The 26,100-nt window shown below is 37.0% G+C and overlaps 1 pseudogene; it reads right to left on the bottom strand.

The window, feature by feature from the left end:
* LOC125920164 (transcription initiation factor TFIID subunit 11-like) overlaps positions 1-26,100 on the bottom strand; it is a 142,628-nt pseudogene that overhangs the window by 66,237 nt on the left and 50,291 nt on the right.

Here is a 26,100-nt window from a genome sequence, read left to right on the forward strand (position 1 = left end):
CTTGGCCATTATTTCTTTATCTTGGACACAAGAGAGTGTTCCCAGTCATGCCAGAGGGCTAAGACTAAGCACAATAAAGGTGTTTTTTTTTTTTTACCTTTGTAATATTATCAAAATTAGAATACAATCTATCAATTGTTAATTGTAGACAAAATGAATTATGTTTTGAGTACTCATGGTGTTTCTGTTGTTGGTACTTTATTATTGCTTCTAGGATTTCATTCCCCCTTTTTTTTCCTTTTGGACTTTGAATCTAGACGTTCTTTTCCTATGCATTTTGTTTAACTTTTACCCGTGTCTACTGAACTGATTTAACTAAGTCCACACAGCTTTTAACAGTCTTCTTTCTTTTTCCGATGGCTATTTCCTAAGCACTATATCTTGCTTTTTCAATCTTTTGATTCTCTTTGGAATCACGCTTAATCTATCCTCCTTGCTCCCAGCTTTCCTGGCAAACGATCTCATGTTTCTTAGGGATAAAATAAATCGTAGGCTCATATTAATTGCCAAACTTTTACCTCTGGATGAATGACATTATGATGCTTTTAAGACTCTCAGATTTGCCAAACGTTCAATGTAAAATTATCCTGCAGTCGGAATGGAAATCATCTTTAGGGAGAATTCTATATGTATGTGTGTCTATTATTTATAGAGTCTGATAATGTTTTACTTAAATGTATGTGTTGTATTAATGTATTGGTAAAAACTAAGGTATAAACTTCAATTCTCATGATATAGAAAGACAGAGTGGCATAATAATAAAACAGAAAGGAAATCCATTGACCTGGGTGTCTAAATGCTTGCCTCCCATCAGAATCAACGATCATTTCCCAAAATTAATTTCTTTCTAATTGTTTCTTCTAATGTATTAGGTTGGCATTGCCTAGGTCTTCCACACACAGATTAAAAATGGTCAACCATCACAATTCCAATAAACTTCGATTTCATTGTTCTATACTGAGCAATAATGTACTAATATGATCTATGATGATTCACCAATCAATGGAAGGCAGAGGAAGGTGTTTTAGTATGGCTCTGACTTGGATTTTTTTTTAATGTAAAAAATAATATTGAACACCGAAAACACACACACACACACACACACACACACACACACACACACGGTTCTTCTTTCCCAGGCTCACAATTTAAGGACTTAAAGAAATATTGAGAATTAAACCATTACCTGGCATAACTAGTTTTAATGACTAACAGATAAATTGGTTTGCCCAGCCAAAAAAAAAAAAGTACTTAGAAGTGTAGGAAATAAGACACATGTTGCCTTGGTTCAAATTCTAACTCTGTTATGAATTACTCCAATGTGTAATTTAGTCTAAATCTGTTATGAATTACTTCAATGTGTAATTTAGTCAAGTAAGTTACATCATCTCTTTACATGTTTAAAATGAGTTTGCATTAGATAATTTCTGCAGTTATTTACATCTCCAATATTCTATAATTCTGTAAAACATGTTATCATGTTTTTATGAAATATCTTTTTTTTGGATAAAGGTGTACGTTTCAGTTTTTATTTCATACTGCAGTTTAATTTAGTATTCATATTGATGAAGTAATTTTGTATTCAGGAAAATCTGTTTACTAGCCAATAGCTGGGATGCAACAGTCTTGGGAATAAGCTCAGTGAAGTCATGGCTACACTTAATATTATTTTATAAAATGGATTGGAGGTGTAGACAAATTAGAAATCTATTTCAAAATTCCAGGTAAAAGTAATTGAAGACATGGCCTAGGGCAGTAGCTACTGACACAAGTAGGAAGGGATGGATGTGAAGATGTGGGAAGAAGACTCACTAATTTCTTTATTTAAGCCACGAGTGTATACTTTAAGAGGAATTGGTATTTAAAGAGAGTACGTTTCTGGTTTAAAGTTATTAGCATATCTTATGTTCATATGTTGAACAAAACCAGTATGCTGATATTTTAAGTTCTCATTGAGTATTGATTTAAATTTATGTAGAAATCAATATCAGATTTCTTGTAGTTCTTATAATTGTCACTGTTACTGTGGTTTTCTATGAGGTGGTTCCCATCCCATGGGATGGTTTGAAAATTTGTTGGGATGACATTCATTGTGCTAGTAATTGGAGGTGGTACCTACTGGCATTTTAATGCGTGGTAGTAGGGATACCAGATGCCTTTAATGCTCAAGAGATGTAAACAATACGTTGTACTCTTTCCTTCACAACTTTCGAATATTCCATACATTAATGTACATGGAACACCTGTTCATAATTTTTGAACCAAGAAACAAACTCCAAAACAATTTTGCATATTTTAAGCATAAATGATTTTTCAGGAATGCTAGTATTGTGAAAATTGGAAAAGGCTGTACTTTGTTTTGTTCTTTACCTAGAGTTTATTAATCATTTTAGAAGAGCGTCTTACTCTCTATAATGCTGCTCATGATACTACAACACACCTGACTGAGTCAGTCTGCACCTGTAATTGTCACATTCCCAGTGATTCGACACATTCTGCACATATGTTCAAGCACTCTACTGCTGTAGCCCAAACATTTATATTGAAATACATGATATTTTAAAATACATTACTTTATATCACAATTATATTGCTTTTTAAAAATAGTTATGTGTGTAGGTAGATTGCATTATCTATGAATTTCATTTTAGGAGGGTAAAAGTAAGTTAAATGCTTCTTATATAAAGGGGCATTGAGTCTGATAGGGTTCAGAACCACAGCCTTAAGGTATAGAAAAACTTCATAGCATTTTACTGGTGAAAGGAAAATTAGAATTCAACCTATGTAGTGGATACACCACTTCAGGGTTTGAAGACTTGAATTCTGATACCAGGTCTGACATGAGTCAGATTACTTCTGCAAATTGTAGTTTGCTTATATGTAAATTTTAAAAGTTAGGATGACTTACAGTGGAGGGAATAGACTTTTTCTGTGTTGCTCTGAAACCAAAATAAGTAGCTAGAAAATACAAGGAAATGGAATATTAACTAGCATGTGGATGAACCCTCAAATAATTAGAACTATGCAAAAATGGAACTGACATGCATTTAAGGTATTTCAAGCTATGTCTGGTTACCTATCTGCTGTGGCTGGTATGTTGGGAAGAGGACAGAGTCAGGAAAAGCTTCTCAAACAGAGATGCACATCAAAGTCATTAAAGGAGCTTTTATAAATCAGCGATTTATAATGGATGTAGTGACATACAGATATTTCTAGAGTGTCATGTATGATTCTGGTACCCATTCCAGATTAAAAACAAGGGAGTTAGATTACCTCTGATATTTTCTTCAGCTATACATTGTTTTCTTACTACCGTACAGAGAGTTACCTCTAATTTAGAAATCTTGTTTTAGAGACAGCTGAATGGTCTCTCACCAAGTGGTAGTTAATTCATAGATCTCATGTAATTGTAGATGTAGTAAAATCTTAGAAGATTTAGAATGATTTTAGAAGATTAGACGATTTAGAAGATTTTCTAGTCTGGGTTAAAAGTAAGAATTCACTGATATGACCAGGAATCCAAAAGAAATGTTGAAACTTATAGAGTTCCATTATTCAGGCTTGCTCTTCGATTTTACCATTTATTCTGTAAACCAGTCTTTCAGATCATCATAGCCACCCATGATCGGCTCAGCTCACAATGAAGCCACTCTCTATAGTTCCATGATACCAAGTCTCTGAAGCTGTTGCCTACTCTTTATTAAACATGTCCTAGTCTTATTTTACATTTTTAAAAAAAGTGAACTGAAGTTATTCATGGTTTACTAGCTGTGGGTACCAGCAAGGTCACATTAGCAATTATTGCTTGAATCTTATTAGCCACTGTTTGTGTAATAATAGGAGTCCAGTCCCCATTTCAGAGCTCCAAGTTCTTCCAAATACTTTGGGGTATCCCTAGGGCATGACAACATGCTGCAAAGTGCATCTGAGCCATTGCTCACCCCTGAATGACTTCTCCCTCAGCTGTTAATCCCTGTTGCTCACTTTGGTTCATTGTGTCTGCTACCATCTTCACATAGGACATTTTTTTGGGGGTGGGAGGAAGAGGCATTCTTCAGTATCCTCTGGCATTTTCGTTCCTTTGGATATGCATCCTTTCTGTGAGACTTTACTGTGCTATCAGAGTCAGCTGTAGATGAGACCACATCATTCATACAGGAGGCTCTTCAGCCTTCCTGTAAAACAAAGCGTGTATGGGTAGAGCAGTACTACTTACATTACTCAGCAGGTACATTCACATCTGAGTTCTGCCTTGAGCCAGGACCACCCTACGCTAGCTCATGTATTTGACCTATGATGGTGAAGTGGGGAAAAAATGAGTGAAGGGTTAGAATAACTGAATTTCAGGCCAGATTTTGTGACTAACTTTGTAAACCTTTTTATTTATGTGACCTTAGTTTCTTCATCTGCAAAATATCAAAGGTCTGGGGTAGATTATCTCTAAGTGCCCTTCCAGATCTAAGAGAGCATCATTGTAGACATAAGCTCACTGACAGAAGAAAACTCATACTATTTTTCTCACTGTCCTCCTCCCTAGCTAGCACAGTGTTTTGTGTGTCTCAGGACCTTGCATGAAAGAGTGATCAAAGTTCTGAACTGTGAGTCCAGAGACTTCAGTTTGAGTTCCAACCCCTGTTCCCAGTGAGTTCTGTTACGACAGACAAATCATTCACTTAATTTGTTTACCTGTACAAGAATGCTCTTGAAGGTGCTTTACATCTGTGGGGAGTGGGGGAAGGTTAAGCTATTGGCAGTATTATTTCTATGACAGTATGAGAAGATATCTCTTGAATTTTTTTTTGTTTGTTTTTGTTTAGCTTCTTACCTTGTCAAAGGATATCTCCAGAGGAGATTTGCTCAGGTATCAGATCTCCACTATTTATCATCGGTGTGAAATCTTCTTTCACGGAGTGGGAGAAGGACAATTTAAAATTCTGTGTTTGAATTATATTTACTTAGCAAGGCTTTACTTTTTTTTTTTTCTTCCCTGCTTGTTTTTCCCATGTCTGTCTATGGTGCACTCAGGGGGCTTGCATTAAGCTTATGATGCCTGGCATGATTGATTGTGTTTCCAGTGGTTGGACACTTTGCTGGGAGCCGTGGTTATGTCTTGGAAAATCACGCTAATCGAATTTGAAGACACTGATATGCATTCTCAAGTAAGAGCCTGGCTCTTGGGGGTTTCATCTAGGTCAGGCCTTATAAATTAAGTGATGATTTTTTTCCTTAAGTCAGTAAATAAAATTCATCAGTAGCCTTATATTGCCTTCACTTTTCTGCAGCTCAGCCAACCTATGAGTCAAGCAGCATTTTTATCCACTTTAAAGCTAATGTTTTGTGGTAGTTGGCAATCCATTTATTAAAGGCAGAAGACGGGAACACAGAGTAATTTGAGAACAATTTCTGAGATCACTGAAAAGCCAGAGAAAAATAATCTTTAAATGTATATCTTTGAAGTTGTTGGAGAACATACGTTTGCTATAATTTCTTTTGTACAGAAAATAATGTAAAATTTTCTAAAAGCTTCAGGTCAAAAGCAGTTTTAAAATGGCAAAATGATGGTGTCTTTTAAATTTTACTTATTTATTCATCTACATAATTGAAAACATTTATTGAACATCTATTCTCTGCCAGGCACAGAAGGTATGCTAGGAAACTCATTGACACTGAAGTAGGCCAACCTGTATCTGAATCATGTTGGCCACTTATTAGGTAAATGATAACACATAAAGAAAATAACCTTTAAAACCTCAGAGTTTTTGTTTGTTTGTGTTGGTTTGGGTTTGTTTTTTTTTTTTTGTTTTTTTCTTCAATAGGGGTTGGAGAAAACAAAGCAGATGCTGAGCATCAGCCCACAGGAGGGGCTAACAATAGGAGGGTAAGAAGTTGATATTTTCATGTATGCCTCCTTCATGGTATTATTGAGACAGTTTTTAAGAAGTATGAAAGTTAAATGTATGGTACCTGGATTATTATAGGTGCTTGATATGTCAGTCACTTTTCACTAGTAAGAGATAAAGCTGAAAATATGGGTTTTTTTGACCACAGAAGATCGTGAATGCTATGGGACTGCTATATTATTAATTGCTGTATACTGGTACAGGGCCTTACTAAGCACTTGTGGGTACTGAAGAATTTCTTTGTAATGAATGATAGTGAATAAATGGGCAATAGAAAGTTATTGAAGATAGAAGAAATCTGTTGTGGATGCTGCAGACAGAGATCTTACATTAGATAATGATGTTGGTCGAGGTGATCTTCATGGGAAATAAATATTTGCAGAACTAGAGACTTAGGGACAGACACCACTTGAGTGTGAACTATGGTTTCTTGGGGAAGAAAACTTAAACAAAGACTCACCAGGGCTCCCAAGCTCTCCTCCCATCAGAGGAGTGCTTGGCTGGAGTATGGTTAGATACTCAGTGGACAGTGCTGCAGGAGAGGACCCCTATTCCTATCCTCATTTACACTTCTGTAGAGAAGCCCAGGGAGGGAGCAGAGAGCACCTGGTCCACATTGTAATAAAGGGAGGTTTTTGGTCAGGAAAGTTGAGCTTTGAGGTTTGGGAACTCACATAATTGTCTCAGTTAGTGTGCATAGTATCACTAGTATTAATGATAGACCCCCCCCGAGATAGAGTGCTTGTAGGTACCTAAGGGAGAGAGGAAGCCACCGAGATTGTCCAGTAAATAGGTTGTCTTTCTTCGATGTCATCATTTGTGCTTTGAAACTATCACAGTGTCCTTGATGCTCCTGGACCTGGGATTCTTGGTATTAAGAAGACGACTTAGGTTTGGTTTTCCTAATAATTGTGTGAAAAGCATCAATTAGAGTAAAGAACTGCTGTTTATGGGGGGAATTAAGTAATCTGAGTTTAGATTCAGTTAGGAAGGAGTTCATAGGAAGTCGCAAAGTAAGGGTGGACAGAGCTACTGGGATGTTGAGAAGACATCTGCAGGAAGGATGCTAATGTTGGAGATCCATATTTTGAAAAATGGTGTCCATGTTAAGATAGAAAGAACAGACTGATGGATTTGCCTAGGGCTGGGGTACCTGCCAATGTTAGGAGTATATAATAGTGACTTGGAGGAGACAGAGTTAGGATTATGCGTAAACTTCCTGGGTTTGCTTTAGGTTTACCTTTCTTGAATTAGGCAATTCTCTCTTTAGTTGCTGCACTGAACTTGGGGGAAGAGAATATAAAACATGGATTGGATGCTAATGAGTTCCCCTGCAGGTTGGATTTGTCCTGAGTTATGGGAACTACATTGTGAGTGAAAGCCCAAGGAAATCATTGATATTTCTACATTTCCACATAATAGATTCAGTATAATCTTGGACATAATTTGTTTCTCTTGGCTAACTAAAGCTAAGCAAAACCCAAATTTCTACTGTCAGACACTTTTTCTCTTAATTATAAGTACTTGTATGGAAAGTTAATTTGTGTGGGTTTAATTTATTTACATATATTTACATTTGGCTCATTAAAATGTTCCGTCTAAGAGTTGTTTGCAACTGTTTGAGCATTTTAAGTCCTTTTGGAAAATGAAAACATTCTTTTTGCCAAATAAGAATAAATTTAGAAACCCCCAAGTTTGGGTTGTAGTTTGACTAGCTTCTAAATATGGGAAAATATTTTATGCTGTCCACCAGTACATAACCAACAAATGAAAACAGAGCACCAAAGTGAGTGGTTAGTCTCTTTTCTTTTATCTGCACGTGTACCCCCACCACACCTTAAAGAAATCGGTAGACTCCAGGTAAAAACACCAACACTGCACAAAAACTTGCAAGAAAAATGCAAGATGGCTTAAATTGTGAAAACATAGTCACTTGTCAAACATTTGTGAAATATCCACTTAGTACAGGAGATGGTACTCAGTCTAAAGCACCCAAAATTTATATTAAACATGATCCTTGCTCTCAAAAACTTACTATCAACTAAAACTTTAAAGAGTTACTTATTATGACTGTGATACAAATCTAAGATTCCTAAACCTCCCTGTGTTATTTTTCTTTATCTTATCATGATCTAATAGCAGTTGTCACTAATTGGCCCCTTCCTTCCCCTTAGCCTGTGTGCCTAGAGTGTTAGATGCATCAAATTATATGGCCCACCATTTGTGGTAGATATTATTATACCCTTTTAACAGATAGAAGAAAGAGATTTTGAGAACGTGATTAACTTTTTAAGGGCTGTCTGAATGGAAGCCTTAACTCATTATCATTGCCCTCTTTCAAGTAGTTGAATGAATTAATATATCTTTAGAGTGAGACCTAGGTGATACAGGATTGTACAGGATAATTTTTCATATCTTATCTAGAAAACAATGGTCTTTAATAAGGAAAAAAAAAACCCCATGATTGGTAGCCCCAGTAAATCATACAAAAAACAATTTCTTGGTTAATAAATAGAATAGAAACAGCAGATTCATGAAACCAAATATTTAGAGGAGAAGATAAAGTTTAATTGCTTTGTTTGTAATATCTTAATAAAAATATCCAGTCTGATACCACTGGATGATTTCAGACTACCTCCAAAGAGATTTTAGCTGATTGAGTTCAATTAATCTTTTTTATTCTATCCACTTGATAATGGCCAGTTAAGAAATCCAAATAATTAAAATAGCTTTGCTTTTCTCTAAGCCCTCATATAAACCACATCATTGGCTCACTGAAGAATGAACATTATGATCTGGGGAAAAAAAATCAATTCTGTTAAATTCATTATCTACCTTTTGCCAGAAACAGGATTGGGAAGAAAAGCTGATTGTTTTCACCCACATTTCTGGATTCTGGATCAAGGATGATTTAGGCTTGAAAAGTTAGATCTCCAAACACAGGATTTGAAATAGGCCCGAGGGAATGAGAAGAAGCTGTCACTTTCCAGTAGGATGAAAGAAATAGTGTTAGGTGACATTGTTCTCTAAGAGACTCAAATAATTTTGGCTGCCCCAAAGGGTTTTTAGTCTTTGTAGTTTCATCTGTTTCCTTCCTAGTAATGATATTTATTGAAATAAATGCATCATCCAAAATCCAAGGAGTATCTGTCATCTGCAGTTATGTTGATCTTTCTTTGATTTCACTGGAGTTTCCCATTATGTTTTAAACTTTGGTGCATACTATTGTAGAAGAAAAACAGATTACATGTCAGTCTAAGCCTGTGACTATTCCAAAAGGAATTACTCCAACATTGTTGAGTTACTCAAAAGAGAGTTTATTTAATAATAAAGCAAACATATACCTGCCTGGTTAACATACATCAGTGGTGTGGAGTCATTTTATCACTTAATCACTTAATTAATTAATTAATTTTTAAAGAAAGGAATGATCAAAATTTCAAATGAAATTTTACATATTGCAGTAAAAACTAAAATCATGGAATCTCTTAAGAAATTAAGACCTATTAACCTTGAATTAACAAGTCATACTATCTACCAACAGTAATAAAAAATAATAATAAAATAAAAAAATAATAAAAAATATATATCATTTTACCGTAATTACAACAAAACAAGTTATTTACTATGACAAATACTCATGGAAATGTTCCTTTCTTTTATCCATCAGAACCTTAGTGGTTTAAATAACAAAATAACAAATAACAAAGTGCTCACATTACCTTTTCATTATGGGTAAGTGGGAGATTCTGTCGTTGTAATCATTCAGGGATTCAGACAGATGAAGTAGTTACCTTCTTAAAATTGCTGATCCCCATGCCAGAAGGAAAAAAGAGAACTCTAGAAGATCTTGTAGTAGTGACTAAATTCTTGCCAGAATTCTAGAGTAGTAGCGTGCATTACTTCTACTCACAACTCATTCATGAAAACTCATCGTCCCTCTCTCCCTGTCCTTACACATTACTAAGGAAACTAGGAAGGGAATCATACAAATAATCTGGAAGTAGGAAGAAATCTGTGGATGTGGAATTAATATCTAACACAACACCCTTCTTGCCAACAAATATTTGATTTACTTTTCTCCTCACACGTGAAATCCACTCCTTCCTTTCCAAGAAAGACAACTCAAAAGCACCACTTACTCTTTCAAGATCAAACTCCATGATCGCTAGGTGATGCATGTCAGTTTCTAAAGTTAACTTTGAATGTGACTCCTCTAGATCTAGGGTCCTATGAGCTAGAAAGAAAAACTAATACACAGGTGAGGAACCACAATAAATGCTTCCATTCATAAAGAGAAAGTTTGTGAGGCACACAGTGATTTTATTGCTCTGCTGAATGTATAAAATCCGACTGATCAAAATTTTGAAGATCTGTCCTGGAATGAAAAATGTTGCTTAACTAGGTCTTCATTTTACTTCTTGGAGTTCTCAAGTTCAGTATTCTTTATGACTCCTGGCTCTATGGTCTTGGGGTTCCTTTCTTTTCTTGGTTATGCTCATTGGCCATATCTAAAAGAGCAACAAAGAATATGCTCTTTGGTGACTGAACAGGTTCCTCAGCCTGTTTCCTACCTATAGAAGTTTAGTGTTCATGGGTCATTTTAGATTTTAATAAATTCTAGTCTCTTTTAAGTCCAAACTGATAGTCTTTTTTCTTCTTCTCTTCTTCTCCTTTTCCTTCTCCTCCTCCTCTCCCTCCTCCTTCCCCTCCTCCCTCCCCTCCTTCTCTTCCTCCACCTTTCTTCTTCTTCATTTTTTCTCCTTCTCTTTATCCTCCTCCTCCTCCTTCTTCTTCTTCTTCTTCTTCTTCTTCTTCTTCTTCTTCTTCTTATCAGACTATCTCACTCAGAAATGTGTTTAGCCTTTCTCTATTTGATTCCAGTAAGAAACATGTGCCAATAACCAACCCATGGTTCTGTTTGTATTACCTATTTACTTTTCCTTCTCAACTAAATTGTAGGAATCTTGAGCCTATGACATTTTGGTGGAGAAGCACATTTTTTTTTATCATCTTTTCCAGAGGGCATTTTGTAGAACTCATAGGATTTTTTTTTAAATACAACTTTAATTCATTCAACCTGTTAATTCATTCAGACCTTTAAAAAATGTCTGCAATGACCAGGCTCTTGGTTTGATCCTTGCCACAGGCTGAGATTTGATTGGTCTTTTCATCTAACATGTTTTATAAATTTTCATTTACTGTTTTCATTTAAAGTTGCTTTTTCCAATGTTACAAACTCCTAATTTTGGACCTGTCCTAATCTTTTTAATTCCTGCTTGCAAACTGGCCATTTTTTTCTTATTATTTTTGTAACAGTCTGTCAAATGCTGCTAATAGTAGCTAGCACATACCATTGATGTTCTGTTTTTCCCATAGAGCTACAAGTTCATTGGGTACATTATCTGCATTTCAAGTCATTGTAAGTGATGTTTTTACCAATGCTATAATTTTGGATAACATGAAATATCATCTTTCTACCCTTTGATATCACTCTTTCCTCTTTCCACACCACTTAGTCATAACCAATGCCAGTTTAGATTTTATTAGAGCAGCACTGTACTTCCAGGGGAATTTTTTTTTTTTTTTATCAATATGGAAGTCTAACTTATTGTGCTATAAGAATCAACCTCCAAGTCTTAGTGCTTTAAATAGCAAAGAGTTCTCTCTGTCATACTACGTTACCATCATGAGTTAACTGGGGGGCTTTTTGCATTTAGTGAAAAGGATCACCATCTCAAATACTGCTGATCTCTGGGCAGACTGACGGGACAATCAAAACAACAAAAAACAAAACAAAAAAACAAAAAAACAAAAAAACAAAAAAAGCAACCAACCAAAAACCTGCTCAGTGAGGCCTTCCACTCACTGATCAGAATTAAAAAGCATCTGATCACAGAGAAAATTTTTCCACATGCTCTAAAAAATGGAGAAAAGAAATCTTTGTAGAATGTTCTAGTGACATTCACACTCTCTTCTCTCATATTTTGTGTCTAGTCTCTCAGCAAATACTGTTGTATTTTAATTTTAAAATATCAAAAAATCTGGAATTTGACTGTTTTTCATCTCCTCTGTCACTGCTATCCCGGACCTATATTATTCCAGTAGCTTCCTGATCTTCTCTTTGAGGCATTGTTAAATAATTTCCCTGGCTAATGAAAATGCCTTCAATTTAACTGGATAAACTTTGAGTGTTTCTTAGATGCAAGGCATTATTCTAGCTACTGGGAGGAAGGTTATTGTTAGGTAAAGGAGAGAAGAAGGCAAGGTACAAAAGATGAAGGAAAAAAGTCCCTAACCTCTAAGATTTTATAATAATAAGTAGAACGTGTATGGCTTGGAAGGAAGAACATAAAATCTAAAGGAACACTTGGGAGTCACTTATTAGACATGTAAAGCAAAGTTGTGAGTGAATTTCAAAATTTCAAGAGCTACTTTTTATTATTTTGCCTGCCTTTCTTACTAGATAGGTGAAGAACTCAAGGTTCAGAGCATAAAGTTGTCAAAAGTAGATGGGATCTGCTATGAGGTGTGCAGGGATGATGGTAATAAGCCAGTGGGGAAGGGAAAAAAGTAAGGTCAAAGAGTGACCTGGTTTGGAAGAAATGACACAACTCCTAGCTTTGGTGCAGGAAATACTAGCAGAGCGATAAGAGAATTGAGACAGGCTTGCTTCAGGCTAGAGGTGATACACAAAGAAGTCAAAAGTGTTAGAAAGGGCATGCCCTCAGGAGATGCAGTTATCCATGAGTGCTTACAGGCAATTGGTGCTATTATTGTGTCATAGTTGATCAGTCCATAGGAGCACCAACTTAGAGAACTGGGGGTATAGGCATTTATTTTGGTCTGTCTTGTGGAGTAAAGGCAGGACAAGGCAGGAGTGAAGCAGGGATTTAAAGCTTGAGCTAAGCTCTGTAGGATTCCACAGTCATCAAGGCCTTTGAGCCTAGCAGTCTCGGTCACACAGGACACCACACTGAAGATGGAAAGGCCTCCAGTCCTCGCTGTTCCTACTGATCCTTCAGTAACAGCTGCCTGGGGTCCTGATTAGTTTAAAGGAGATACGTAGGGCCAAGTCTGGAGGTTGAAGCAAGGAACTGAAGTTTGGGAAGGCAGTGACTGACTCATTGGTTTCTCCCAGATTATACGAAAAGTTGGTGGGATCAGAACTTGGCTTTCTGACTATACGTCTTAGGCATTTTCTATTACAGCATCGTCTTAAAAGACATGACCTCTTAAAAGAGACGACCAAAGCAGAGGAGAAGGCAAAGTAGAAATGATTAATTCGCTTAACTCTTTCATGACATTGTCAAATATCCTAAATCTGAGAGAATTGCTAGTCCCCGGGGGTTTCAGTGTTTTGCCGCAGGCAGGTCACATCACACAGACACTGATTTGCTCAGGCACGGCTGGAGCCTGACTCTCTTGCCTGCCAAGACAGCACATCCACCTACTGTGCTGCTCTCCCAGTTTTAATTAAATGTACATATGTTCTTGTTTTGCTTTTGTCCTTTTTCTGTCCGAACTCATCATTCCCATGTTTGGACCCTGCTTATTATTCTGAAATGTCCTTAGAGTGGGGGAGCTGTAAAACACTCCATCCTGAGTTTTGGACTTAAATATGTATGTTTGATTTCAAACCCACTTGGACAAAATATTTAGGATTTCTGGTGCATTTTTCTCGATCAGAGATAACAATACTGGTAGGTACTGAGGAGCAGCACAGAGAGGAAGGGGCTGTAATGTTTAGCGGGCAGTGGCACCAGGGCAACAGTTCAGTTTTCTTTTTCCATATCTTGCTTTATTCACGGAGAAGAAGGCGTGCGTGCGTTTTCTCATTTTTGATTGGAAAAAGAAAATCTAATCTGCAGAATCATCTCCTGCCTTTGCCTAGATTTGATCTGGTCTATTCTTTGCATGCAGATTTTCACCTGTTTACTAGGTCACACTTGATCTTAGCCAAAAGGCTGAGAAGCGATCACCTGTTTACTAGGTCAAAGTAAACTCCACATTGTGTACGCCTGCACTGACGAAATGGGGATAGAGATATCAAGGAGGAAACTGCAGATCAGTTACTATGACCTGGTGAGTAACACGGATGCAGAGGGAAGGAGTAGAAAGACCATATAGTCACTGGGCCCAGGCTGGACTATATGATCGCCGCCCCCCCCCCCCCCCAATAATCTTATGTTTTAACATCTATTGATTACTGTATCTCAAAGTTACAGAATTTAAAGGACAAAAGGCTGTCACACCTCAACAAACACTAACCCAAAGATTTGCTGTTAAAGACAAAGTTTATGCAAAGTACCTAAATTATATAATATGTGCTTCCCCCATCATTGTTTGCATATAACTTCTTCATTAATGTTAGCGCTCTTTGACATTTGTTAGAAATTTCGAGGGAGAGGTGCCTGGGTGGCTCAGTCAGTTAAACATCAGGCTTCAGCTCAGGTCATGATCTTGCAGGTTTGTGCGTTCCAGCCCTGAAGCAGGCTCTGTGCTGACAGCTCATGCTCTCTGTCTCTGTCTCTGTCTCTCTCTCAACAATAAATAAACATTAAAAAAATTTAAAAGCTCACAGTTTCATTAAAAAAAAGAAATTGCTGGGGTGCCTGGGTGGCTCAGTCAGTTAAGTATCTGACTTCGGCTCAGGTCACGATCTCACAGTTTGTGAGTTCAAGCCCCCCCCGCTTCGGGCTCTGTGCTGACAGCTCGGAGCCTGGAGCCTGCTTCAGATTCTGTGTCTCCCTCTCTCTCTGGCCCTTCCCCACTCACACTCTGTGTCTCTCTTTCTCTCTTTCAAAAGTGAATAAACTTTGAAAAATTTTTTTAAAAATAAAAGGGTGCATCACTCTTGATACAGCACACTTGTTCCTAGGAGTCTATTATAAAAAATATTCAAGTATTTGAATATTTAGCCATTATCTCTGAAATGTTTGCTTTTTCTTCTGTCAGATAAGTAGGGCTGGTCATGACTGCCCCAGAGTTAGTGTAAGCTAACTAGTACCCAAAAACTAGCTGGTAAGCAAGAGCAATACTCATTCAAGTATCCTGGAAGTTGACCTATGATTCTTAAATCTGGAGTTGTACTGAATAAGGAGTTGGGTTACAAATTAAAGAAACCAACACAAGCTAACTTTACAAAAGTGGAATTTTTTAGAAGATTCCTGGGATATCTCAAGGAATTCAAGGAAAAGTTAAAGAACCCGACCTTGGGAAGGGAGGAACCTTGGGAATAATACCAGAAGGAATAGGTAAATATTGATTCCAAACTCTGCCACAATGTACCTACTCTCCCCTCCAAGTCAGCTTCTGACCAGTGCACAATCTCATTTGTAGTAACTTGTATATCAGGTATCTGGCATGAGTCAGTGGCTTGACCATGTGGCTTATATATTAAGCAGACACCTCAAAAGTTGTTTCCTGTAAGTCTTGAAAAAGAGATGATGTGAAAATAACCTGATGAGATGATTATGGTGGAAATTACTGGTGCATTCTTTATGTTGTTCAATTTGCCTTGTTCTTCTTAATGCTTAGATTGGGAAAAGAAAAAGCATATTTCTTCTCATTAAGTGGATTGCTTTTCTGGTAGACAATGAGAGCAATATATCATATCCTGTATCATTCTTTGCCTTTGTTTCTACAAAACTCGGAAAGAAATCATATTCTCTCCTTTTTTTGTAGCTCTCTTGAATCAGAATTTTTGATGTTTCCCACCATTATTTTCTGATTCTTGTTTTGTTTTGTTTTTCTGGTGCTAAGTGGTTTTGCTGTTATTATCATCCTTGTTTAAAGTGTTTCAAATGTGTTTTGGGGCAGATGTCATTTAAACCAGTAGAAATCACTCAAAAATTTTTGAGTAATTAATATTTCAGATCTATGGGTATGCTAAATTAATTAGTTGAATTTATTTAATTTGATCTCTTTGTAATCTAAATAAAGTCAACTAAATTTGAACATAAATCCTACCTCAGTAGCAAATTGGTCATAGAGAACTCATGTACTTAGAGGCCCAAATATCCTTGTATTTCCTCTGTTCTCTAGTCTTCCCTTGAGTTCCTTATATACCTGGAGGGAATATATGGAGCTGGCTATGGAAGTTTAAGTGTTATTCTCCATTTAGTTGTGGGCATTGAAATATAGCTTGTTGGTCAAGAGAGTGAACTATGTACTTAGTCCGATACAAATTCAACTCCTGGCTTTGATATTTGCTATTCTTGGGTAATTTACCTAAGTTACCATTTACATTCCTATAAATATGAAATGTTAATACTCATGCAATCAAATTGTCATATAGATTCAAATAAAATATTTTATGTAAACACTTAGGATGACATAAATCAGGAGCTAAGTAGATGGCAGCCATCACGATTTTTGCCGTTATTATCTCTACTGCAGGTTAGTCAATTTCCAATTATTTTGGTGATTTCAGAGGCTTTACTGGTCTTGCCTCAATTATTTTTTTTTGTGTGTTTTTTTAGTTTACTGATTGATTGAGAGAGAGAGAGAGCGAGCAGGGGAGGGACAGAGAGAGAGGGGGAGAGAGAATCCCAGGCAGGCTCCATGCTGTCAGCACAGAGCCTGATGCGGGACTCCAACTTGAGAACTAGGAGATCATGACCTGAGCTGAAATCAAGAGTTTGATGCTTAACTGACTGAACCAACCAGAAGCCTGGTCTTGCCTCAATTCTTACTGTTTCATTTAATTTCTCCACCTATTATTGTGCTGCTCTATAGTGACTTCTTTTTGATTTGCTTAGAATTTCTTGCTGTATGTTCCCATGGCACCCTGCACTTTCCATTGAATTTAAAAAATGTGTATCATATGTGTTTATAATACATCTCACGTGTGTTTATCTTCTCAGGTAAGTGTAAACTCTAAGAGGGAAGGGATCATGAAGGCTGTGTAGTTCTGTATATTATCACCAGTGCGTAGCATGATGCCTGCAGCACAGTAGGGACTCAACAAACATTTACTGATATGAATGACATTTCTCTGTCACTTTCTCTGCTCTGCACTTGGCACTAACCTGGTCTCACCTTATCTTAGGTAGTTCTTACAGCTTTTCCTCCCCTAAGGCTTTTCCTCCCTTCAGACTACAGCTTTTCCTAGTCTCTTTGTGTGCTCTAATTGCATTTCTCTGTTCTCAAATACTTGGTTACTGTTATACATCTTAAAATAAGGAGGGCCATAAGAAATCCGGTCATTCAATTGAGAAAATAACTGACTTTCTGTGGTGGTGCCACTAGGAAAGGAGTCATCCCAAAGAAACAAACAAACCAACAGACAAAAACATTGATTCTGAGTGCCCACTTTCTGTCACTTTGAAATTTTCTCCCAGCTGCAACCCAAGGAGGAAGAACATCCACATCCATAGGCCGAGTCAGGGCTGCTGTCTCAGCATTTTCGCTTATAACCCTTTGCTGCCCACCGTATGAGTTAGTGGCACATTATCATCTTAACTGCCTTTTAATGGTTATGATGATGTCCTGCAAATTGAGAAAAAAGAGTTTGGCTGTTAATTCCAGGGAGATTATAGGCCCAATAACTGCTGTTATTAGTTCCAGGATGATTGCCAATAATGCAACATCGCTTGGGCTCCATTACGTGCAGTCTTTAGAGCTCTAAGAACCATTGAAATCCCTACACCATTATGTGTAACATAGACTAAGACAACCACGATGACAAGCACAACTGGGGTTCTGTCAACAAATATCTAAATTGGGACATCATTGCCTCTTTAGCAAAACACTCTTCTAGAAAATAAGTCAGAAAGGGTTTCTAAAGGTTAAGAAATGGTGGGAAAATAAATGCTACTCCTTTTTTTTTTCTTTTTGCTGTTTTTTTAGCTACTTCTACATAGGCAAGATTCTGAAAGACCTTCAGCACACTGTCTAATTAGGGGCCTTAGCGTTAAGCCTCAGAAACCTGAGACACTCTCACACACAGAATGTAGAAACTTCTGTCTGTTCTATGGATGCTATCAAGCTCAGTTCATAGAAAGCATCAGTGTGAACTCCAGTGATGTTCATGATGTCAACTAGCATCTTTTGATTTTTCTAATTTGATACTTTTTCCTTCAGTTTAGACTAAATTATCCCATACATGTATGAGATGAACTACTCAAAAGGCAAAACATATGATAATCAAAAATTCACATTTTCTACAGTAGCTCCTAGGATTTCTTGATCTATAAAACTGGTAGTGTGATATATTGGAAAGGATATGGGTTTTAAATTAGTTATGTCTAGTTAGCCATTTTCTAGAATGTAAGGCCTTGGTCATGTCAGTGTCTCTGAGACTAATATTTATCTTGCCATATTTTTGTTAAGACTAAATAAGATAATTTATGCAAAGATCATTAGAGCTTGGAAATTCAAAACAAGAAGGAAAGACAAAGAGGAAAGAACGGCATTGGCTTAACGCTGGGGCAAAGTTTTGCAGAGACATTGGAAGTTTGGATGCATAGGAACAACAATAGTATAAAAAAATTCATCAAAGACAAAAAAGAAATTTCAAAGAAGCATTACTATGGCCTTCAAATCCCTTCATTATACTAGTAAAGTGGAAATAAAGATTTTAAATTGTTTGGAATTATAAAAAAAATTCTAAAATGTGTTCCTTTCACCAAGACATTACTTTGGGGCTGGATGGTTGAGATTGGTATAAACTCTTATAAACCATAAGTGCTCCCTCCACCTTCCCAAATATTGATTGGTTCACAGGATTCCAAAGCAGAGAAAAATCCATGGTACAGATATTGGTTTGATTTCATAAGATCCCAGGTTCAAGTTCCTCTTCTTTCACTGTCTCACTTAAAACCTTTAAAAAGTCATTTAACCTCCCTGATTTTTATTGTCTTCTGTAAATTAGGGAAAATAATACTTCACTCATTGCTATAGTGATTACATGAATTTATACATAAAAACATGTACCATAGAAATGTATTTTATATTATTTGTTAATATTGATGTTGTGAACTTTAATTAGTAAAGAAGGACAAGAAGAACAGACTAAGAGCAACAACCATTTCAACTCATTACCATTGTATGTGAAAATTGTTACTTAAGGGAAGAATTCGACAGGAACTCCATCTCTTTCTTCTTGAGTTTTCATTCTGTCATTTGTCTCTCTTGTTTACATATCAGGTTCTATTCCCAGTGCCCTTCCTCCTTAGGATCATAACTTATAAAGAGTGTTCTAGAAATCAAAGTAAGAACACAGATACATTTTGACAATTTTGTTCATATCTGGAACAATATTTTCTTCTTTCATTTATCCCAAAGGGCTTTTCTACATCTATTTTATATGTATCTATAATCATTTGATACACTCTATAAGTATGCACAAAGATAGAATCAGGGCTATCTTGTTAATTAGTTCTGTTTATAATAGCACAAGCCTGTTATTAATAGCACTGAGAACATAAAGACATTTATTGAAAATGGCCAGTAATTTTAAGATAATTTGCCATATTAATATAAAATAAAATGTGACAGAAGATTGCTAAAGATAGATGTTTTCCAAAGGAAAAAATTCAGTTGTAAAAAGCTGCCAATATCCTCCACTCAACTCTGTACTGAGAATTATAAACCCAGCTCTATTGTCTGTCATTGGGCCTGTCTTCAGGTAGAGTTCTTATATTTCCTGAGCCTTAGTATCCTTATCCAACAACTGAATTGTATCATAATTTACTCTAGATGTCACAATTAGGAGGCAGTCCGTAATTACTACGTTTGGGAATAATAGAGCAAAAAGCAGAGGAGAACCACAGTTGTTGACCTGAAACAGAAGAAACACGTAATCAACAGGTAAACAACAAGCAGTTAATTGTAGGAAGGGGCCGGAGATGAATGTGCTGTTTCCTCTAACTTTCAAAGTACTATGATTCTGAAAAAATGGAACAAAACAATAAATATAAATTAATTGGTTTTTCTGATCTGGTAGCGCTCTTGTAATGGGTACAATAGATATGAATGAAATATATCAGTGAGAGCTAAATGGTCCCCCCCAAAATAAAAAAAAATAAAAATCATAAAGGTCAAAGGGTAGTTGAATTACAGTCATTCTTTGACTCTGAAGGAAAAGCTAATTAGAGATAGCCCCCCAGAGTGAATAATTCCCAACTTTAGGTCCACCTTTTTTAAATGTAATTCTCATTTTAAAACGTCCACACAAGCGGCCGACTTCGGCTCAGGTCATGATCTCACGGTCCATGGGTTCGAGCCCCACGTCGGGCTCTGTGCTGACAGCTCAGAGCCTGGAGCCTGTTTCAGATTCTGTGTCTCCCTCTCTCTGACCCTCCCCCGTTCATGCTCTGTCTCTCTCTGTTGCAAAAATAAATAAATGTTAAAAAAAAAAATTTTAAAACGTCCGCACAGAAACATCCAGAATCGTCCTAGTCAAGTTGATACATAAAGTGACCATCATAGGAGCGCCTGGGTGGCTTAGTTGATTACGTGTCTGACTTTGGCTTGGGTCATGATCTCACGGTCCATGGGTTCAGGCCCTGCATCAGACTCTGTGCTGACAGCTCAAAGCCTGGAGCCTGCTTCGGATTCTTTGTCTCCTCTCTCTGCCCCTTCCCTCCTCATGCTCTGTCTTTCTCTGTTTCTAAAAAATAAATAAATGTTAAAAAAAACTAAAATGACCATCATAGGTTGGATGGGCGATATGTCAAACAACTTCGTCTATTATATATTATATATGCAACATGTAATTTAATATAATCTATAATGTATAACATATAACAATGCACTATCTCATTTTTATTTACCTACATCTATTTATCTGTATTATTGTTTTTATTTCTTTTCACTAATAATTGGTGAAATCTCTAGCCAAGTATTCTGGTCTATTTTGATCCTCTTTTTATGTTGTCTTAGGAATATGTCCTTAATCCTTTTTTAGAAAATATGTCCCTGCTTTATATTAACATGTTTGTTTTTTTTCTTTATATGAAGACCTATTTATTTACTTGAGGATTTTCTGTCATTTCTTTATTAGGGTAAGGGGTCTGTCATTCATTCAGACAGACGTCTGTGGACATCTGGCCCCTATGTGTAGACAGGTATGCATACTCCTTTGTTCGTACAACCTTTATATGAAGATTTAAACACAGGCATTCTGATATAATAGGCTCTGGACTTCAGTTGTCTGTTTTCAGATCTTAGCCTTAACTAGTGCTGTCCTGAAAGCTGGCTTGTATTGGCTTGCAAGAAGAGCTTGGGTACATCTCTTCCTAACACCGCGCTCAGAGACCACGTTTGATGGTAGCTTGAAATCAGCCTTGGTTTACAACACAGGGTTTGGCAAATGCTACAAAGCAGAGTTTACCCCCTTTTGGGGAGCCAGTGGCTAAACATTTACTATAGTATTGGCCTTAACATGCATACGTGATGTAATCTAGGCAAATAGATTCTGTTCTTTGGCACAATTTTTTTCATGTTCGAAATAAAGAAAAAACATGATTCTTTCTTAGCTGTTTTCTTTTTTAAATTAAGAGAACGTATAATAAATATGTTATGGTGTCTTCACAAAAAGTACTCAATACATTTTCTTTTATTAATTGTGAAGAATTTTAATTTCTACACTGGGTTATTTAAACTTAAAACTTTATTTATTTAAAAAAAATTTTTTTTTAAACATTTATTTATTTTTGAGACAGAGAGAGACAGAGCATGAACAGGGGAGGGGCAGAGAGAGAGGGAGACACAGAATCAGAAGCAGGCTCCAGGCTCTGAGCCATCAGCCCAGAGCCCGACGCGGGGCTCGAACTCACAGACCGCGAGATCGTGACCTGGCTGAAGTCGGACGCTTAACCGACTGAGCCACTCAGGCGCCCCTAAACTCAAAACTTTAAATACAAATACTTAATCACTGTATGCGTTTCGTTTCTGTTGCCTGTCTCTGATTTCCTGCTCCCTGGACCTGGACAGTGCTGGAGCTTAAAGATATTCATGTTTTCCGAAAGATCCTTTTCTATATAACCAAAATACAATGACCAAAATCAAGGAAATACCTTTACTTATTATTGCAATCTAATCTCTTATTCAAGTGTTACCTGTTGTGCCAATAAAGTTCTTTATAACAAAACAAAACAAAACAAAACAAAAAACAAAACAAAAACACTTACGGTGTTTAGTTGTCCTGATATTTAGTGTCTTCAGATGTGGAACACTTTCTCAGACTTTCCTTAATTTTCGTGATCTTGCGGACTTTGAAGATTATTGGTCAATTGTATTGTAGAATATGTCTCAATTTGGATTTATGACATATCCTCATGAATGAGATTCAGAACATGTGTCTTCAGCAAGAATATAATAGCAATAATGCTATACCCTTCTTATCCCATCATGTGGGACACATTTTTTATTTGTCCCATTTTATGTGGTATTCATTTGATTACTAGATCAAAGTGGGATCTGAAAGACTTTTCCACTATAAATATACTCATTTGCCTTTTGTAAATATACTCATTATACTTATTAGGTATTTTGTGAAGAATTACTTTGAGGCTCTATAAGCTTCTGGTCCTCATCAAAATTTCAATATATTCATTTATGTTTTATATCACTATGGGTTTCATGAAATACTATTTCATCCAGTGGCTTATAATTTATAAATGTCCTTTTCTTTGATGCTCAAATTGTCCCAGATTCGTTTAGTAGGAGCATCTTCAATCTAGGTTCTCCTTCCTTTTGACTTGTCCTCATCATTCTTTGAATACTTCCTTACTTTCTAGCACAAAAATGATATTTCAGAGTAATCTTATATTTGCCTGTTCCCATCCTGAGATCAACTGTTTTTTCCAGGCATCTATGATTTCTTATTATGTAGAATGGTTTTTAGAAACGAAGATCTGGGAAGTAGGTATGCTTCTTTTTTGGGAGGTATTGCTGTTCAGCTCTCTCAATAGCCAGAACTAGAGAATATTACATCTACACTTACAGCTTTTATATACCTAACTATAAATGTATTTATGTATCTATGTACATTTCTATATATCTTTCTGTATATTTTAACCCATGTGGTAACTCTAGTATTTGCAATTGAAATCCAACACCACAGGGTTTTTTCTAATTTCTCTCTTTGTTGACAGTGAGAAAATTGGTTCCTCTTATCTTCAATGTACTTACTTGATACATTCTTCATTTTGGTCACATATTCAAGTATTTATCCAAGCTGCCATTGTCATTGCATTGTCTACCTCACCATGCATTTATCTCGATGCCCTCCTTACCCCGCTTAGGCTTTGATACCCTGCACCAGATCCCTTCAGCACCTCTCCACTTGAATGTGCACTCTCTTCACTCATTTGGGACTTGAATGCCAGGCCATTTTCACCACTGTCTCTTGAGTGGATAATGTCATCCTGCGTGGGCTCAGACACTCCATCTTAGGATGCCCTCCTGCATGGATGCCCTAGTTTCTCTTCTTGGTTCTGGGCCATTTTCTTGCACAGATGTCATAGTCATCCCTCTGGAGTTCCAGCACACAATGCCAGGCTGCTGTTACTTCCCTCCAACCATGTGAATACCGGCCTTGTGGGGTTCTACCAAATGGCTTTTGGACTAACTTGTTCAGGAAGGGGAGGGAAGGTAGAGAACAGAATGAAAAGGGAGGGAGAAAAAGAAGGGGAACAGATACAGTAATTCTTAAGCAATTTTGTAGAATTGATAATGTGAAAAATGGTGATAATCCTTGATTTCAGATTATTTGGAGTTTTATTATTTTTTTTCAAAGGTTTATTTATTTTTTGAGAGAGACAGAGGGGGACAGAGGAGCCAAAGCAGGCTCCACACTGACGTCAGAGAGCCCAAGGTGGGGCTTGAACTCACAAACCGTGAGATCATGTTCTGAGCCAAAGTCAGACGCTCAACTGACTGAGCCACCCAGGTGCCCCTGGAGTTTCATTTTGAATTGTGTTGTTTTTCACAGAGTTATTTGAGGGAATGGGCATCGTGGGTAAAATAAGGCAGGCAACAGAAATTAAAGCCTGTATTCCAGATATTTACTGATACAGGAATTGTTCCAGTCTCATGCTAAAAGATGTCAAAATCAAACTTATTCAATAGAGTGTTTTCAGGAAACAGGATTTTTTTTTTTTTTTTGTCACAATAAGTAGTAGAACTTGAGTCCGTCAATACTCTGGGAACAAAGCTAGATCTAATATCTTAATCTGTGTGCACAGATGGAGTTGGGTAAGATTCTGGTCCCCTTGGAGCTGAGTTTATGGAGGCCCTGGCAAAGGCAGAATGTGTACCTACAATATACAGTTGAAACTAGGTCAAATTTAGCCCATCTCAGATTCCCCTGATAGCCCCTAGGAGGGAGAACACTGGTACTAAATGATTTAGTCCTTGACCACAGCTAATCCAGCAGATTACCCTTTGGTTTGCAAGAAGCCAATTAGCTTATCTTTCCCAGGAATTTGGGTCTGAGGCACAGTTTACTCTGCTTATTCCTTTTAGGGGACTTGAATGAGCTGGGGTTGACACAGTCAGTGGTGTCTCAAGAAAGATATCAGAAGAAGGTGGTCTGGAGGGGAAAAGAACAAAGCAGACATATCTAGGAAAAGTGGAAGGGAAGCGAAGGGAAGGGAAAGGAAGGGAAGGGAAGGGAAGGGAAGGGAAGGGAAGAGAAGGGAGGGGAGAGGAAGGGAAAGGAAGGGAGGTGGAGAGAGGAGAGAAGAGAAAGACAAGGGCATGCAGCTCCAGAGAGTTGTTGCTTTGGTTCTGGATAACTTTGCATTTCTAGTTCTCTCCTTCTTCCTGAGGTTTATTGAGATTTTCCTGCAATTGCCCAACCACATCCCCTTCTCCCCCATTGTACTTAGCTTATGTGACTGTGTTTCTCTTCAATGCAACCAATGATTTCTGACCAAGACAACCCTCTTAGGCATGGGTAAGACTTGAGCCATGTTTAAAGGGAGACCACATTCATGGGCTTCAGCAGCAAGCTGACTGGTAGAACTTCCACCTTGTGCCTTTTAAGCATGGAGAAGGATTATTCTGAAAAAAGTAGGAGATGGCTAGAGGGCTGCTGGAGTGAGAAGGGGTGAGCCCTCCTTCTTCCTCTACCATGCTTGAGGCTCTGTCTCCCATTTTATTTGTGCCTCCAAAGATGAGTTGTTCTGCTAATGAAGTCTGTCTTCAATTTTATTATTTTTGGTATATTTGTAAATATTTTTTCTTCTCTCATCTGTTTACTTTACTGTAATTCAAAAGCTTTAATGAAAAAGTCCTATAAAAATTGTTATGAAACAATGGTTTAATAAAAGTGAGTTCATAGAATTCTTTTAAGCTGCTCCTGACTGTGTGTATAACAAATGCATATTAATAAAAAAATATAGGAGGATAAAAGCCAAGGTGAAATAGTGTATTTTCATCTTCAGGTACTTTCTGGGCCTAACATCCAGGATTGCCACAACATCTTCAGCTTGATTTGTCCTTGTTTATTAGATGTTTTCTCAATTCCACAAACATGTTTTTTTTCAGAAACAAATGAAACTGTATTTCTTTGTCAGACCGAACATTTTGCCAGTGTCCCAGATGTTTACTGATTAATTACACACATTTCAATAATATTGGGAGTGTGGTCTTGGTTTTGTTACATACATTATTCCAGCTATTTAACTAATAATGGTAAAGTGCCAGACTGTGCGTGAAATAAGACAAGAACACCACTAACAGCAGCACCAAGATCCATTATGCTGTGGTGCATGAGATCTTTCATTTTCGCTTTAATAAATCATAATTTCGGCAACATGGTGAATTTGTTGTTCAGGAAAAGACTAAACCAGGTTTTAAAAATCATTTCCTGATATCATTTAATGGGAAGGGGAGAACGATTATTCTGTAAGAGTGTGCCTATCAATTGGACATGTATTAAATGAGGGGAGACATTCCTCCGTGTAATATAGAAAGCAGTTTTCAAAATTGTAGCCTGAAAACCTAACAGGCAAAAAAAAATTTTTTTTTTTTTTAATATATGAAATTTACTGTCAAGTTGGTTTCCATACAACACCCAGTGCTCATCCCAAAAGGTGCCCTCCTCAATACCCATCACCCACCCTGCCCTCCCTCCCACCCTGCCCTCCCTCCCACCCCCCATCAACCCTCAGTTTGTTCTCAGTTTTTAACAGTCTCTTATGCTTTGGCTCTCTCCCACTCTAACCTCTTTTTTTTTTTTTTT

Source organism: Panthera uncia, chromosome D4 (genome assembly GCF_023721935.1).
Source record: "Panthera uncia isolate 11264 chromosome D4, Puncia_PCG_1.0, whole genome shotgun sequence".
NCBI classification, from domain to species: domain Eukaryota; kingdom Metazoa; phylum Chordata; class Mammalia; order Carnivora; family Felidae; genus Panthera; species Panthera uncia.